The sequence below is a fragment of the Eubalaena glacialis genome, chromosome 1 (genome assembly GCF_028564815.1).
Source record: "Eubalaena glacialis isolate mEubGla1 chromosome 1, mEubGla1.1.hap2.+ XY, whole genome shotgun sequence".
NCBI classification, from domain to species: domain Eukaryota; kingdom Metazoa; phylum Chordata; class Mammalia; order Artiodactyla; family Balaenidae; genus Eubalaena; species Eubalaena glacialis.
Genome location: NC_083716.1, coordinates 105,569,450 through 105,586,790, shown reverse-complemented (window position 1 = coordinate 105,586,790; position 17,341 = coordinate 105,569,450). Strand labels below are relative to the sequence as shown.

The following is a 17,341-nucleotide window of genomic DNA, read 5'->3' as shown; positions in this document are numbered from 1 at the left end:
TATAACACAGGACTAATCTGAACTATTTCTTGCATCAAATTTATTTACCTGAGGCTTTTCCTTTTTTGTTACTTAATATTTTACATTTAATTATTTCCTATTTATACATTATAGCATTGAAAGTACTGTGTGTTTGTGAGAGTGAGAGAGAGAGAGAGAGAGAGAGACACCTAACCCACTAAGGCCTCTAAAGAGTTCCCTAATCCTGGGCCTTCAATACACCTGTTTACTCATGTAAACATGTCAGCAGCTCCTAGTTACTAGACACAACACTAGATGCTAGAGATATAAATATATATACATCTAGCTCTCTGCCCTCAATGAGCTCACAGTCTAGTTGGGAAAGAGACTTTAAATAACTCAGTGAAACAGTATACTAAAAAAAGATATAAACAAACTGTCCTAGTGAGTCAAAGAACTACTGTCTCTCCTGTCTGTAGCTCATTGCCTAAGTACTAGAAACAACTTCAGCAGCCGTTAGTTCTTTCCCTCTTCACTTTCTAAATTTCTGATCTAGTCTCTTCTATAGGAGACTCCAAAAATAAAGTCAATCCTTCATAAGTACCAACAGCCAATGCAAATTGTTTTCTTCTTCTCTAAAAAGGGCCAGCCGTGTAGTATATGTGGTATCATCTTTTGGGCTTTGGTGTTCCCCTCTTATTCAGCAAAAACTATTTTCTTACTAGTTAGGGGTTTAGTGTAGAGCATTTTTAGACGGGAAGGAAAGAAAAAAAGAAAGAAAGAAAGAAAGGAAAGAAAGAAAGAAAGGAAGGAAGGAAGAAAAAGGGAGAAAGAAAGCTGGCCTCTATAGAGTTTTTATCCTTCCTTTAGAAAGCAACTGTTTCACATAAGCAGAATTTTCTTTGTAACTGAACACAAACAATAGAGTTTATAGCATCTAACTGTTTAATGAAATGTTTCAAACTATAATTTGAAACTCATTGGCTATGAAATCAAATTAGTGGATCAAACACCTATGTTTTTTAACACAATAGTGTAAAAGAGAAGCTATCAAGAGCATGATATAAAAGATACCTCTTAATTGGGGTAAAGTGTAAACAGTGGGAAAGCTACTGACTTTACATCTCCTCATAATACCATCCAATCCTATTTATTACCTCATGTTCTCATGGATCCTTTTTTTGGTTGTAAAGAACTGATTATCAGTCTTTCACAAATAAAGTTAGATTAAAAGAGAAGGCACTCTGCAAAGGGGCCAAGACTATAAAAATACGAACTATTAGTACACATGGGAATACTGCTTAATAGGTAAGACTGTGGGCTCAGAAATCAGGCTGTTTTCAGGCTCAAATTCTTACTACCTTTATGACCTTGGATAGTTGCTAAGCCGCTCTGTGCCTCAGGTACCTCATCTATAAAACGAGTTGCTATGAGGTGAAATGAGATAATACATAAGAAGCCTTTAGCACAGTACCTGACACTTAAAAGTATCTAATAACTGTTAGCCATATTATCATCATCATTACTGCCTCTAAATAGTCAAAACTGCTTTTAGGAAAAAATTTGGAAATGCACATTATGCTTTTATTAAAATATTCTAGTTACACCAGAATTAAAACAGAGTATTATTAAAAGCCTCAGAAACCAGAGAAATCTAAGAAACAACAGTAATCCAGTTAGATGGAAAACAATTCATCAGAGGAACAGCAACAATTACAAGTGGAAAGATATTTGGGACCGTATTGAGGAGGAGTTTGCATTAATTTGGGCAAGAGTCGCATAGTCCAGGGGCCAGCAAACTATGGCCCACAGGCCGAACCTGCTCACTGTCTGCTTTGGGGTCACGAGTTAAGAATGGTTTTTACAGATGAACATTCTCAAATGATCTGATGAGAGGGGATGCTAACTTTGAACCCTACTTAAGGGAAATATTATCCCATAAAAAATGATTATATTCTTCTCATTACTAGACCAATACAACAAAATATTATATTCAATTACTATATTTTGATTTCATCAATAAAAATTCGTGAAATTTATAAAAAATAAAAGCCTCAAATGGAGTGTCTATACATGTTAGACAATTAATGTTCCTCTTTACTTTCCCCTAACCCTTCCCTTGTTCAAATTATCTACTGAATGTTCCATAATGTGCCAGACAGAGAAAAGCAACATGACTATATCAACAAATAAAACAAATAAAAGCTCCTGCCCTTATGGAGCTTCCATTCTAATGAGGAAAGGGAAAAAATGACATATATGTTATAAAGTAGTGAGCAGGGAATGTGGGGCAGGGAGCAAGTTTAGATAGATGGGGTATTCAGAGCAGGCATGACTGAGAAGTTCACTTTCTGGCAGACTTGAAAGGAAGTGAAAGAGTGAGCCATATGGATGCTCGGCCTGGAGCCCGTGCCTAGAAAGGTGTTCAGACAGAGGGAAGAACAGCACGAAGACGTGACATGGAGCACACCAGGCCTGTTCCCGGAACAGCAAAGACGCCAGTGTACCCTGAGAAAAGTCGATAAGGAGAGTGGTCAGAGATGGGGTCAGAGAGAGAGCAGGAGCCACAAGTCATGTGGGCCTTGGTGGCCATGGTGAAAACCTTAGTTTTCACTCTAACACAGGACTTTGAGCAAAGGAACATAGTCACCTCCCTTACACTACAAGCAGTGACACATGGGTGTTCGACATGCAGCATTTCCGATCGACATGCTACATACAAAAAGCTTAGAATATGGTACAAGCAAGCTACTGTGCTCACAGAAAAACCAGTTAATGTCTACAATATTATAAATCAGTACGAAAAAAAATTAAGACTCTACCAGATAAATGAAAAATTTACAGAATGTTTGCAAGAAGAAATGAAATCACTGATTTTTTTTAAAAAAGCTCAACTACATTATCACTAAAAAGACATTCAAAATAAAACAAAGTGCCATTTATCACCCATTGGTAAGGAAACTGGTGGTAGTAAAAATTGGGTCAGGTCTACAGCCCTGTATTTGAAACCTCTGGTTTCAAAACACTTTCAGAAGTGGTTTTTTTTTTTTTTTTTTAATTTTATTTATTTTATTTTTGGCTGTGTTGGGTCTTCATTGCTGGCTTTCTCTAGTTGTGGCGAGCGAGGGCTACTCTTCGTTGCAGTGCGCAGGCTTCTCATTGCAGTGGCTTTTCTTGTTGCGGAGCACGAGCTCTAGGCGCGCAGGCTTCAGTAGTTGTGGCACGCGGGCTCAGTAGTTGTGGCTCGCGGGCTCTAGAGCGCAGGCCCAGTAGCTGTGGCGCACGGGCTTAGTTGTTCCGCGGCATGTGGGATCTTCCCAGACCAGGGCTCGAACCCGTGTCCCCTGCATTGGCAGGCGGATTTGTAACCACTGCGCCACCAGGGAAGCCCCTTCAGAAGTGTTGTGAACTTCAGAATATTTAAATTATAAAGAGGTGATATTGCACAGCTACCTTATATTAAGTAACACTCTTGGTTGGGTCTGTCTAGGTAACACCCTGTATTAACCATACTGCTATTTAAAACTTCTGTAGAGAACCTTAAGAATGTTCACTCTAAGTGGAATAAATAATGTATAAACAGCCTCACATCAGTATATGTCAAGTTTGGCTGCCAAATTAATTACAAAAACTTTTGTTTTTCAGGGGCTTGGGGATCTCAGAATTGCATGTAACGAACTGTTGACCTACACAATTCTTTTGTAAACAATTATGCTAACATAGACCAAAAACCATAAAAATAACCGGATGCAAAGTGGGTCACAAGATCAGAATCACCTGGGAGAACTTTTCCAAATCACAAAACCCTTTCCAGTGAAGATTCCCCATTTCCCTAGTAGCTTCTGTAGCCATAGTAACTGACTGTAGTATGGATCCGGCTGGAAATATAAACAAACCAAGTAGAGTTTTAAAATTCCAATGTAAGTAAAACAATTCAGAAATCCTTGGAGTTTGTAAAAATATTTTACTTCCATGCAATAAGAAATATCTTAAAAAGAAACAGACAAAAGGAACACCAACCTTACTTTAAAAACATTATTTCCCAAATTTTAGTCTCCTTGGAAAACTCATTTATTCTATTCACTCAAAGTGTAGTCAATATTAATTAGCACATATCATATGCAAGGCACTGTGCATACCAGGTAATACCAGGAGTGAGGTTTGGAGAGGTGGATAGGGGCTGACCATGAGTTTAGATTTTACCTTACACACAGATGGAAAGGCAATAAAAAAATTCTGAATAGGGGCATAAAGTGATCAGATGTGCATGTCAGATCACTCTGGCTATAGTATAGAGGAGGGTTAAAAAAGGGCAAAACCAATGGCAGAATACACTTTAAGGAGACTATTGTAAAAGTCCACACAAGACACGATGACCTTTTAAAAAAATCATCCCTCACAATTTCATAAGTTGTGCCCAAGCTTCATACTGCCAAGTGGTGACAGGGCTACAACAAGGTAAATGAGGGTAGAAAGGGAAACTCAACAGTGCTGATGAGAGGCGACTGGGACAGGCGATGAGAAAATGATATCCACAGCTTACAGTAGCAGGCAAGGCAGTGCCCCAGGCCAGCAGGGCCTTAGCTGTAGAGGGCAGACAAGCAGGTGGCATCCCAGCAGTCAGAAACACACAGTAGGGAAACATGTCTCTTTTCATGGTTCTTGATGAAAGGCACTCCAGCTGTAAGACTGGAGTTCAGGAATTCAAAAGTAGGAGACAGAAAATAGGACAGCAGCAGAAAAGACACAGATTCTGGACTCAGATTAACCTACTTTCAAAACCTAAATCTGATATTTTCTAGCTGTGAAGGTCTAGACAACTCAGCTTTTTGAGCCTCAGCTTCTTCATCTATAAAAAGGGGAGGACTTCCCTGGTGGCGCAGTGGTTGAGAATCTGCCTGCCAATGCAGGGGACATGGGTTCAAGCCCTGGTCTGGGAAGATCCCACATGCCGCGGAGCAACTAGGCCCGTGTGCCACAACTACTGAGCCTGCGCGTCTGGAGCCTGTGCTCCGCAACAAGAGAGGCCGCGATAGTGAGGCCCGTGCACCGCGATGAAGAGTGGCCCCCGCTTGCCGCAACTAGAGAAAGCCCTCGCACAGAAACGAAGACCCAACACAGCCAAAAATAAAAATAAATTAATTAATTAATAATAAAAAAAAAATAAGTGTAACAACTATAGACATCTTTAAAAAAAAAAAAAAGGGGGGGATAACACTACCTACTCCACAGGGTTGGTGGGAGAACTAAATGCAATCTCATACATTAAAACATCCAGTACAGTTCAATGAATATTAGTTTTGTCCTTTTCTCTTTTTCTCATAAAAAGAGAAGCTACTGAGTTTTTCATCTGAGCTACTGAAATCAGGAAGTCTTTTCCTTGGCCACAAAGTCGGAAAGGCTTATCCAACTAGGCATTAGAGGACTTCAGGTAAAGAAAGTAAAGCAGGTCATTAATGAAAAATGTCTCATGGGAGCACTAGTTCATACAGAAGAGGTGAAAGTGAGTAGGTTACACAAGTAAAAAGGGCCTAAAAAACTAAAGTAGAGTAAAAGTTTAAATAATTAGGATCAGTTAGCCTAATAGTATACCCACACAACAGAATATGTCACTATATTTACATAAAAAAAGAAGGAAAAGAGTGGGGAGTTCTCTGTATATGGAAGTCAAAGGATCTCCAAGGTATATTTTAAATGAAAGAATTACTAAATAAAACATTAATATAGTATGCTACCTTCTACATAGAAAGATAGGGGGAAACAATAATTTATATTTATATTTTGTTTCTATTAGCATAAATACTGGTAAAATACACGAAAACATAAGTGGTTAGCTATAGAGAGCAGGGAAGGGAGGGACAGACAGAGACAGAGTAGTACTAAGAAGTCTCAATATATGCTTTTTTATATTATTTTGAAATTTGAATGAAGTAGCCATACTTAACAATTGTCTCACAAAAAGGCAATATATACATTAAATTAATAATAAAACAAGATTAACAATGACTCCTGAATAACTCTAAAACTCACCATAAGATGGTAATCATTTGAAATGGGGGAAGAGAGCTAGCCCAGATGCCTACTGAAGTTCATTCAGGGCATTTCTTTGATATTAGGTGTTGCTACACAGTTTCTCTTACCCATCTTTCAAATAATCACTACAGTTTCTTTCTCTTAATCCCCCAAAAATGTTAAGGTGTATGTAATCTTAAAAAAAAAAGATATTTTTTCGGGAATTCCCTAGCGGTCCAGTGGTTAGGACTTGGTGCTTTCACTGCAGGGGCCCGGGTTCGATTCCTGGTTGGGGAACTAAGATCCCGCAAGCCACGAGGCGCAGCCAAAAAAAAAAGACAGTTTTCTTGATTCTGTTCCCTATTCCTCCATGACCTAAGAGATCTTCCTTCTTCCCCTTATGACCAAATTTCTTAGCGTTATCTAGTCTACGTTCACCGTATGTCTAGTTTCCTCTATGTACTTTCTTATCACACCCCCTGCTGTAACTCTTCTGCTACAGTGAATTTCAAACTTTACTATACCTCAGAATAACTGTAGCAGCAGCAGCATTAAGGCAGATTTCCTGTGTGATCACCTCCGCATTCCTCACTCACCCTTTCAAAAAATCTATACAGTCTGAGATGAAACCTGCAGAATGGGTATTTTTTATGCAGTAGCTCATTTGATTCTGATACAGGTGGCCTGCCTGAACACACCTGAAAACCAACTAGCTAAGGTCATAATAACTTTCCATCAGTCAAATTCAAAGCACTTTTGTTCTCATCTCTCTGCAGCATCTGACACCTTCCTGTAACTCCTTCCTCCATCACCTTCCCCCACACAACTGGACTCTCCTCTCTCTTCTGAGCCCTTATCCTTTAAATGATGCTGGAGGGGGGGGCCCTGCCAGTGGCCCTCTTCCTAACTTTACACACACTTCATAAGCAGTAACAGTCACATCCACTGCTTCAACTACCATCTATACAACCCTAAATTCTGACACTCTGAATTCCCAACTATTTTCAGGGAGCCGGAGGCTATGCAGTCAGTACATGGGGAAAAAAAAATGCTTCAACATCATGCACATCTGAATTCAAAATATCTGTTCTGCTATTTACTGGTAATACGTCCAAAGTCACACACCTTTCTGAATTTCACCTTTGTTATCCTTTAAAACTGGAGATAACACCTTTCTGACAAATTTTTGTTTGGATTAAATGAGGGAAATAAAAAGGTTAAATGAGAAGTTCCCTTCCCTTCCTAGCACAGAATTGACAGCATGCCCTGAGGACCCCATGCATGGGCCTCGAGGTGGCAGGCAGGAGACAACTAGCTTGGGGCAGGGAGACTAGCAGTTACAAGGGGACTGAGCAAGTAAGTAAATGTACTGAGGACAATGGGAGCCGAATCTCACTGCTGAAGATGGTACTTAGAAATATAGAGATGGGAAGACTAGAAAGATAGAAAGAAACCTGGAGTGCTAGACTGGAAATAGATGCATCAGTGTGAACGTTTAAAATATATACACAGTTAGATGAAGAAAGAGATTCAAACGTGTACATATATACACATATTTCCTAGCTCTGTCTGCCCTAAATGTAATGACACCCCAGCAGAAATGAGCACATTAAGCATCCAAACCTTGGTTTCTAAACATCACCTCCACTAAAAGAAATCAGGATTCCAATGAATGATTCCAGAGCTAGGACAGGAAAAGTACAAAATGAGTCTGGAACATCTTGATGTGCCAGAAAGTAAGGAAATACTCAAAGGATGGGGATGTGTCAAAAAGATGGGAGCCATCTTGAAGGGGCTCCCACTAGCCAAATCTAGGACAATCTAAGCATCAAAATAAAATATAAAATTATAATAACTAATAAAACCCACTGAATAGGAACAGGAATCCATAGATATATATTGATGTAAATAAAGAAATAAATTCACTTATTTATTTACATCAATAAATGAATGAACAAATACATGAAAGACAGAAAACTTCTCAGTAAAAAATCAATTAATAAATGCAGGTGGCAACCTTCATAGCAGTGGTTGATCCAGGCAGGAGTCATCAGTGGACCGAAAGGCCAGTGGGCAGAGGTCTGATGAGGAACAGGACATTAACAAAATCTTGAAAATCTTCCCACAAAAGAGTTACCAATTACAAGAGGAAAATGAGGACTGTATAATAAAGAAACCCAGCAGAAATGAACTCAGTAAGGTGCTCAAGGTTAAACATCGCCAGTGGTGGGACAACACCGTATGCCTCCCAGTGATACACTAAGAAGAGCACGCCATTCCTATGGTATTCTTGGCAACAACGCATTCAGTCCACACATGAACAACTACTGAGTGAACCGAAGTTAAGGGACATCTCACAGAACAAGAAAAGTCAAGGCCATAAAAGACAGAGAAATATCAAGGAACTGTTCCAAACTAAAGAGACATGACAATTAAACGCAGTGCGTGATCCTGAACTGGATCTTGGACCAAAAGGGAAAGGAAGACACTACCGGGAGAGTTGGAAAACTCTGAATGGCCTCTGGGTTGTTTTTAAATTTTTTTATTGAGGTACAGTTGATTTACAATATCATGTAAGTCTCAGGTGTACAACACAGCGATGCAATTATATATGTGTGTGTATATATATACTTTTTAGAAAAACATTTATTTACTTTATTTACGGCTGTGTCGGGTCTTAGTTGTGGCATGTGGGATCTTTCGTTGCTGCGTGTGGGCTTCTCTCCAGTTGTGGTGCACAGGCTTCTCTCTAGTTGCGGTGTGTAGGCTCTCTAGTTGTGGCGTGCGGGCTCCCGAGCACATGGGCTCTGTAGTTGTGGCCCGTGGGCTTAGTTGCCCCACTGCATGTGGGATCTTCGTTCCCCAACCAGGGATCGAATCCACGTCCCCTACATTGGAAGGCGGATTCTTAACCACTGGACCACCAGGGAAGTCCCTATATATTCTTTTTCAGATTCTTTTCCGTTATAGGTTATTGCATAATATTGAGTATAGTTCCCTGTGCTGTACAGTAGGTCCTTGTTGGTTATCTATTTTATACATAGTAGTGTGTATCTGTTAATCCCAAACTCCTGATTGATCCCTCCCCCTGCCCCCCTTTCCCCTTTGGTAACCCTAACCACATGTAAGTGATATCATATGATATTTGTCTTTCTCTGTCTAGCTTACTTCACTTAATATGATAATCTCTAGGTCCATCCATCTTGCTACAAATGGCATTATTTCATTCTTTTTTATGGCTGAGTAATATTCCATTGTGTATATATATACCACATTTTCTTTATCCATTCATCAGTTGATGGACACTTAGGTTGCTTCCATGTCTTGGCTATTGTAAATAGTGCTACAATGAACATTGGGGTGCATGTATCTTTTCGAATTATGGTTTTCTCCGGATATACACCCAGAAGTGGGATTGCTGGATCTTATGGTAGCTCTTTAGTTTTTTAAGGAACCTCCATACTGTTCTCCAGAGTGGCTGCACCAATGTACATTCCCACCAAGAGTGGGAATGTTCCACACCCTCTCCAGCATTTATTATTTGTAGACTTTTTGATGATGGCCATTCTGGCTGGTATGAGGTAATATTCATTGAAGTTTCGATTTGCATTTCTCTAATAATTAGCGATGTTGAGCATCTCTTCATGTGCCTTTTGGCCACCTGTATGTCTTCTTTGGAGAAATGTCTATTTAGGTCTTCTGCCCATTTTTTGACTGGGTTGGTTTTTGTTTTTGTTTTTTTTTTTGATATTGAGCTGTAGGCATCTGGGGTTTTGAAGGTAGTGTTGTATCAATGCTGATTTCCTGATTTGGGGGTTATGTAAGAGACTGCCCATGTTTTGGTAAAAGCACACTAGATTATTTAGGAATGATAGGCATCAGGTCTGCAACTTGCTCTGAAACGGTTCAGAAAAGTCTAATTAGATGAGAAATGGTGCATTCCTCTGAAATGGTTAGAAGTAGAGATGAAAATGAGAGACCAGAAATAAGATGATTAGATAGTTTCACTGAAATTTGAGAATCCAGTAACAGAAGAGGAAAAGGGTTGAAGACAACGTCAAGGTTCCTTCTTTGGGCATCTGAAAGGGAAGGCCTCATTGCACGCACTACAGTGAGCCAAGCACAAGATGTTGTGGGCTTATCTTCTGTATACACACAGTGTACGTAGTACAGTGTTAAAAACTGGCTGAAGTTCATGTGTGGAAACAGGAGGGGGTGGGGGGAGGCTCATGGGAAATCCCTGTACCTTCTCCTAAATCTTGTGAAACTAAAGGTGCTATAAAAAAGTAAAGCCTTATAAAAAAATATTTTTTAATTTGCAAGAATAGTTCAAGGGAAAGGAAACTGGTTGAAGGGGATTCAGGAGCTCTTTGTGCTGTTCTTGCAACTTTCCTGTATGCTTGAAATTATTTCAAAATAAATTAATTTTTAAAATTCAACAAGCACTCATGACAACCTTGGTGCCTAGCAAAACGCCTGGTTCACTATGGGTACTCAATAAAAATTATTTGGTCTTCCCTTTCCAGTTGCCCAAAGAAGAAATCTCAGCAGCATCATCAGCCTTCCTCTTTCACTACATCCAAATGGAATCTCAGTTCTCGTGAAACTGCCTAGTCAGTTTTCAGTTCTAGGCCTACATGCTCATTTCTGGCTCTTATCATCTCTCACCTGGACCGCTGCAGGAGCATCCTAACTGGTTTCTCTGCTCCTTCTAACATCATTTTTGCACCATCCTTTTATCTCTGCATCATCGTCCAGAAGTCAGGAGTTATCTTCCCTCATTTAAATACCTGTAATTGCTCCTAATGTAAACGCTGATTTCCCCACCGGCAGAAAAAATACTCCCGTAGGGCACTAAAAAGATAGGCAGGAGCACCAAAAAGGATACCTCAGATACACACGCAAAACAATGAAGTAATTCCTGGGGGGACAGGGAGGAGGGAGGGCGAAAAATGGAGGACTTTGACTGGACTTTCTTTATGTTTATTCTTAGGTTTGGTATTGGTTTTATTATTGATTATATATACTAAGAATGCCAGAGGGTGAGCGGGTACCATCAACTCTCCAAAACTAAGAGCCTCTAAAACCATGCTTTTCTCAATTCGGCACCAAAGAAAATAATAATTTTTAGCACACTAGGACAAGTCAAAGAGATTATTCTAAGTCAAAAGAAACCACCCTGGGGGGGTCCAATATGCTCTGGTCACATACATTGACAGGTATCTTATTCTCTGGCACAATGGTAAGCCATTCAGGGCACCCCAGTCGGGAAGCTCTATTCTAAAGGTCTTAATACGACTGCGCTCACAGCCCAAACAAAGACCCTCACAAGGTTTTATTTCCCACCACAGTCAACACACATATACAAGCACACGGATTCACACACAAAATCAGACACCAACATGCATCTCATAGACAGACCATTTCTCTAAACACACTATGAATCCTTTCATACTTGTCTTTTTGCAATTGCTGTTCTCTGTACCCAGAGATCAATTCCAACTCATCCTTCAAGACGTCACTCAAATGCCACTTCTCCTTTCCCCAGAGCTTATTACAGTTGTCATTCTGAATTGTAATTGTTTGTTGACATATGTTACCACCCTAGAATTTGAGCTCAAGGACAAGAATCATGTCTTATTTACCGGTATACCAGTGATCCCTATAACAGATATTCAAATGTCTGTTTAATTAACACACAAATGAATGTTCACTATATCATTCCCCAGTAAACCAAAATTTTCAAAATACATTAACTAAAACAATGAAGTATAATTTTATAATAAAATTAGCATTTTTTCCTAAACAAGAATACCCATTGTTCTGTGAGAGACCTGGCACAGAAATATTCAAACCATTTTCCTAGTCCTAGAGTTTTAGACTGAGGAAACAAACCTACAAACAAGCTATAAGCACAAAGGTATTCACTGCAGATTATAACAGTGGAAACTTTAGGAACAACCGAAATATTTAACAAGAGGTAAATGACTAACTCACCTGATTGATAAATCACCTGAATATCTAAGCAATTGTTTAAATTATATTCATGATGATGGGAAAATAATACCAGTTACCATTTTTTGATCATCTCTTCTATTTAAAGAATAATGCTGGGGGACTTCCCTAGTGGTCCAGTGGTTAAGACTCTGCGCTCCCAACGCAGGGGGCCCGGGTTCGATCCCTGGCCAGGGAACTAGATCCCACATGTCGCAACTAAGAAGTCTGCATGCCACAGCTAAGAAGCCTGCATGCCGCAACAAAGATCCTGTGTGCTGCAACTAAGATAGGGCACAGGCAAAACAAATAATATTTTTTTTAAAAATGAAAAAGAATAATGATGGATGCTTTATATATATTATCCTAATCCTCACAACAATTCAAGGGCAAGTATTATTATCCTAATTTCATAGACAAGAAAGTAAACACAGAGGTTAAATAGTTCGTCCAAGGTTTTTGCGACCAGATTCCAACCCCAAGTCTGTCACCTTTTCCCTACATTGCTCTTCCTCTACAATACAATGTTTCCAACATATTAAACTCAAAATTGTTATCTCCACCATACAACTTTTTAAAAAAATACAATAGGACAATGGCCTAGAAGGAAACAAAAATATCTTTTAGAGTAGTGATTAAGGGTGAATGTTGTTACAGTATTTATAATTTTTTTATTAGCAACTTTTTAAAAGCAGAATTGCTGAGCAATGGACTAAATTCGCAAGGCAATACAAAAGAAACAACCCCCATTTTTAATTTTTTTACATGTTCATTAAGGACACACAGTAGGTAACATATAAAAACTTAAAAAGCACGAACTCAACTAACTACATCTAAGCAATCATATACTAACACCAGGGTACTTATTACCGGGATTCAAAAGCTGATCATTACGACTGGATTAAGCAGCATTCTTCCAGAAAAAAAGCTGAATTCTCTGGAAGACTTAAAGAAGAGGCATATGGATTGGAGACAGGAATGTTTAAAACTGAAGACACAAGGGCAGAGGGGGAAGAAAAAGAATGCTTTCCTTTTAAGTAAAAATGAGAAGCAGGGTTAGTGAGATGAAGTTGATAGAAAACCTTTAAGGACAAGCCAACAAGTTTGGAATTAATTGATAAGCAACAGGGAACTGTAATATATTCTCAAATGGTAAGTGGCATGCTGAAAATAAGATCTTTAAAGATTCAAACTTTGTTCCAAGGTAAAGTACTGCCTTTGGTTACACAATGTTTTCGTCAAACAATTGGGGGGAAAATAATCCATTATCCTTTATGTGTGCTTTATATCAATACATACACTTTTCAAAAAGAGAAACTGACTAAAGAAACAAAAGTCTTTATATAAGGAGTATAAGGAGAAGGGGTCCTTTCAGATATAATGCTTGCAAATATTAAATGCTATTGTACATTTTAATAAGAATTACAGAACTTTAGAGTAAGAAGGGATGCTGGAGATAATCTTTTAGTGATAACCTCCTCTTCATTTTCACAAGGGATTAAGTTGAGGCTCATGAACTAAGTAACTTGCCTAATGTCATATACGAGCCAGCGGCAGATTCAACATCAAAACTCAAATTATCGGGAATTCCCTGGTGGTCCAGTGGTTAGGACTCTGCCCTTCCACTGCAGGGGGCACGGGTTCAATCCCTGGCAGGGTAACTAATATCTCACAAGCCGCATGGCGCAGCTTGGAAAGAAAGAAAGAAAAAAAAAAAAAAAAACAAGATTTTCTAGGCAGCAAGATCTAAAGGTCTAAAGTTGTGCTGTCCAATATTATAGCTACTAGCAACATCTGGTTATTTCAATTTAAACTGATTAAAATTAAATACAATTTAAAATTCAGGTCCAGGGACTTCCTTGGTGGCGCAGTGATTAAGAATCCGCCTGCCAATGCAGGGGACATGGGTTCGAGCCCTGGTCCGGGAAGATCCCACATGCCGCGGAGCAACTAAGCCGTGCACCACAACTACTGAGTCTGCGCTCTAGAGCCTGGGAGCCACAACTACTGAGCCTGCGCTCTAGGGCCCACGTGCCGCAATTACTGAACCCGTGTGCTGCAACTACTGAAGCCCGCACGCCTAGAGTCCGTGCTCTGCAACAAGGGAAGCCACCGCAATGAGAAGCCCGCGCACCGCAACGAAGAGTAGCCCCCCCTCGACGCAACTAGAGAAAGCCCGCGTGCAGCAACGAAGACCCAATGCAGCCTAAAAAAAAAACTAAAATAAAATTTTAAAAAATAAAGTAAAATTCAGGTCCTCAGGCACGACAGTCACATATCCAGTGCTCCATGGCACACGTGGTTAATGGCTACCACATCTGACAGTGCCAAATAAGAGTACTGCCACCACTGCAGAAAGTTTAACTGGACAGCATGATCTAACGAATAAGCTTCAGAGTCAGACAGACCTAGCTTGAATTCTACTTACTAGCAGTGGGATCCTAGACAAGTTATTTAATTTCCCTTGGCCCCCATTTGGGGGAGGAAAGGGGGAGTAGAGGATTAATAATACTTACCTCACATAGTGTACTTGATGATTATGTGGGATAACATGAAAAGCCCCTTTACATTGTCTGGCACATAACAGACAATAAACACATTCCCCTGGATCCTTTTCTCTTCCTACTCCTCTATAAACCCTCCTTGTTAAAACATACAAGCACAATAACTCACCCAAATTAATATCTTCCCAGCAAGGTAATCCACAGTACCTAATTTTCATTCTGTTCCCACCAATTCCTTCAAATACTTGCACCTCTCTTCCAGAGTTTCTGCTCAGGAATAATGAAATGAAGAATGAACGTGGGGGAAACTGCCTCTAATGAAATGGAGGAGAATGTAATAATTTTCCCCTCTCGTTTCCCATCCTATTTTAAATATGACTGTACTGACTGATCATGCAAAGGAAAAGAAATAAATTACACTGCTCCTAGGTACCATACTTCCACACCAGTAGAGAAGATCCTACAATACTTCACTATATTCCTTCTCACCATCTGGGCTACTAACTGAATATTAAATGAAGAAATAACACCTTCCTCCTACAGTAGTTTTCTGGCAAACAATAAAAAGGATTTCCAGAACGCTAAACCAATCTTCAAGGCTTCACAGCTTAACGCAGTAAACTAATTTGACAAATCTAGACTACAGCATAAACTACTTCATAACATGCATGTTATTACCCAGAAAAACAAAATTCAACTCAGTTTGGAACCAGTGAATTTCTGCCAATACTAAATTTTATTTAGGAGCAACAATTCATGCTTAGCCACATTAAGTCACACAGACTTGCCATTTGTAGTGAGGTCACTAATTTTACATTCCTAATAACTAACAATTAAAGGACAGCTTTAAAACATTTGTCTTTAAACATCCACCAAACAAGATTTCTCCATATTTTTAAAGCTTTCTTGTTGTTTAAAACTGACCATATAAATTTGGGGGGTGGGGAAGCGGGGAGGGGGAGGAGGGGGGAGGAGGGGGTGGAGGAGGAGGGAGTCCTCTCAATAACAATTAATAACAGTGTCTCCTTGAAATTATCTGGCATTCTTACTTTGTTCCTCAAAGATAATTTACTCAAAAACATGACCACAGACCGCTCTCCTTAAAGAGCTCAAAATAAGTCATAAACAAATACTAAATAGATAACACTGCACACTGTACTGTCACACTAAAATACAAATTGATTATGTTTAGCAGACAAAACTAAAATATTTCAAGTATAAAAATCAGAGTTTAAGAAGTCTACGAGGGTCACATAAGTTTAAAAAAAAAAGCATTTAAAAAGTTTTTATTACTATCCCACATGAAGTACTTTGCCTGAACTGATGAAATCTAATTGTGAGAGTCTATAATTTTTTTAAAGTACTTCTATAATAATGAAATGTACATTGGTCACAGTAGAATAGTTCAAATGAATTTTCCTGAGGCTGCATCCTAAGTACATCTGACCCAGAAAGTATTTTTAGCAAGTGTGTTCAATCAATGCTGGTTTTATGCCTAGCCTAAATTAGAAATTGGGTGTCACAAATTTAAAGTAACAAAGTTACTAGGAACATTTTTAAAGATATTCAATTAGAAGATAAGAAGAAAAACCACAAGGTTTAAACAATTCAGTACCCACAGCCTAGAATCTAAGCAGGTTAGAGGCAATAAGAAAGCCACAACCTCATCCATTGCTACTTTGGAGGAACCTGTGATTTTTCTAACTTAAACTTTAACCTACTCAATTAATATTAATAAAACTACAAAAGAGTGATGGTTCCTTGTGTTTTCAAAATCTCTTGCCAAATGTTTGAAACAGATTAGCTAAATCACAAATATTCCCATATACAAAAAAAAGACCATGTTTCTCTTCTTATAAACCACTCAAGATCATGATATTGTGGGACCATGCACATGTTTCAATGAAAAACGGTGACAGAGATACGTGTGCCATAAAAAAAGAGAGACATAAAAATGGCTTTTGTGGTAACTGGAGCATAAATTTATTCTGACAAAAAATGGTGGGATACACAAAATGATTGCACTCTTTTGTTATGAGTTAGTAATGAAGCTCTGCACAGAAAACAAACTTTTGCTTACAAAAAGCCTTTTTTAAAAAAATCTGTAGATTGAATTCCTCAAATTCAAGATTTAACTCATAGAATATTTAGCTCTATTCCATTAAGCACCTTTTGGGCTTTGAATAATCATTTATTTTAAGGTCATCTCCTTCCCCCTTAAAAAAATGAGAAGTATATAAATCCGGATAAAAAATGCTCTGGCTTTCCTGTTCCACAGTCTTCTTTTTTCGCAAACCATCCTATACAAGTCGGATACTTTGGCTTTTTGGTTTTTTTCTTCTCCATAAACACGGCTTAAACTGTCCTGTTTCAACTGGGCCCGAGATCCGGTCACATCAACCTAATATTACTCCAATCTCTGACTCTAAAAGCAGTTGGCATATTGCAGACGTACCGGTTGTCCTAGAAAAGGCGCTTGAAAATCCTACACATCGCCCTGGTCCACCGTGGTTCGCTGTCTAACGCCTCGCAGGCATAAAGTCTCCCTTTCTAAGTTCCCCAGAACCGTCGTACACGCACGCGTGCCACTGTAAACCGCTTCATCTTAAGGCAACCCGGGGACACGCATCCGCACGTCCTCAACTTTTCCTCCTGGCTCAACTGCAGATGCCTAAATACAAGTATGCACCGGCAGAATCATAAAAGGCTTAAAACTTCAAGGGTAGGGACGGTATGTCCATGCAGGAAGCGCTCAAACGAGCCAATTAAAAAAAAAAAAAAAAGAATCCTACCAGCAAAAGAAAACTCAGAAGACTCTAAAACCACACCTCGAGTTTAGGGGCCGTGGAACATTCCATCCCCTCTCCCCC

At 39.2% G+C, this 17,341-nt stretch overlaps 1 protein-coding gene across 5 annotated transcripts in view; it reads right to left on the bottom strand.

Annotated features, from left to right (window-relative positions):
• The window catches only part of PTPN4 (protein tyrosine phosphatase non-receptor type 4), a 205,013-nt gene that overhangs the window by 178,458 nt on the left and 9,214 nt on the right, over positions 1–17,341 (bottom strand). The gene's annotated exons all lie outside the window — the stretch shown is intronic.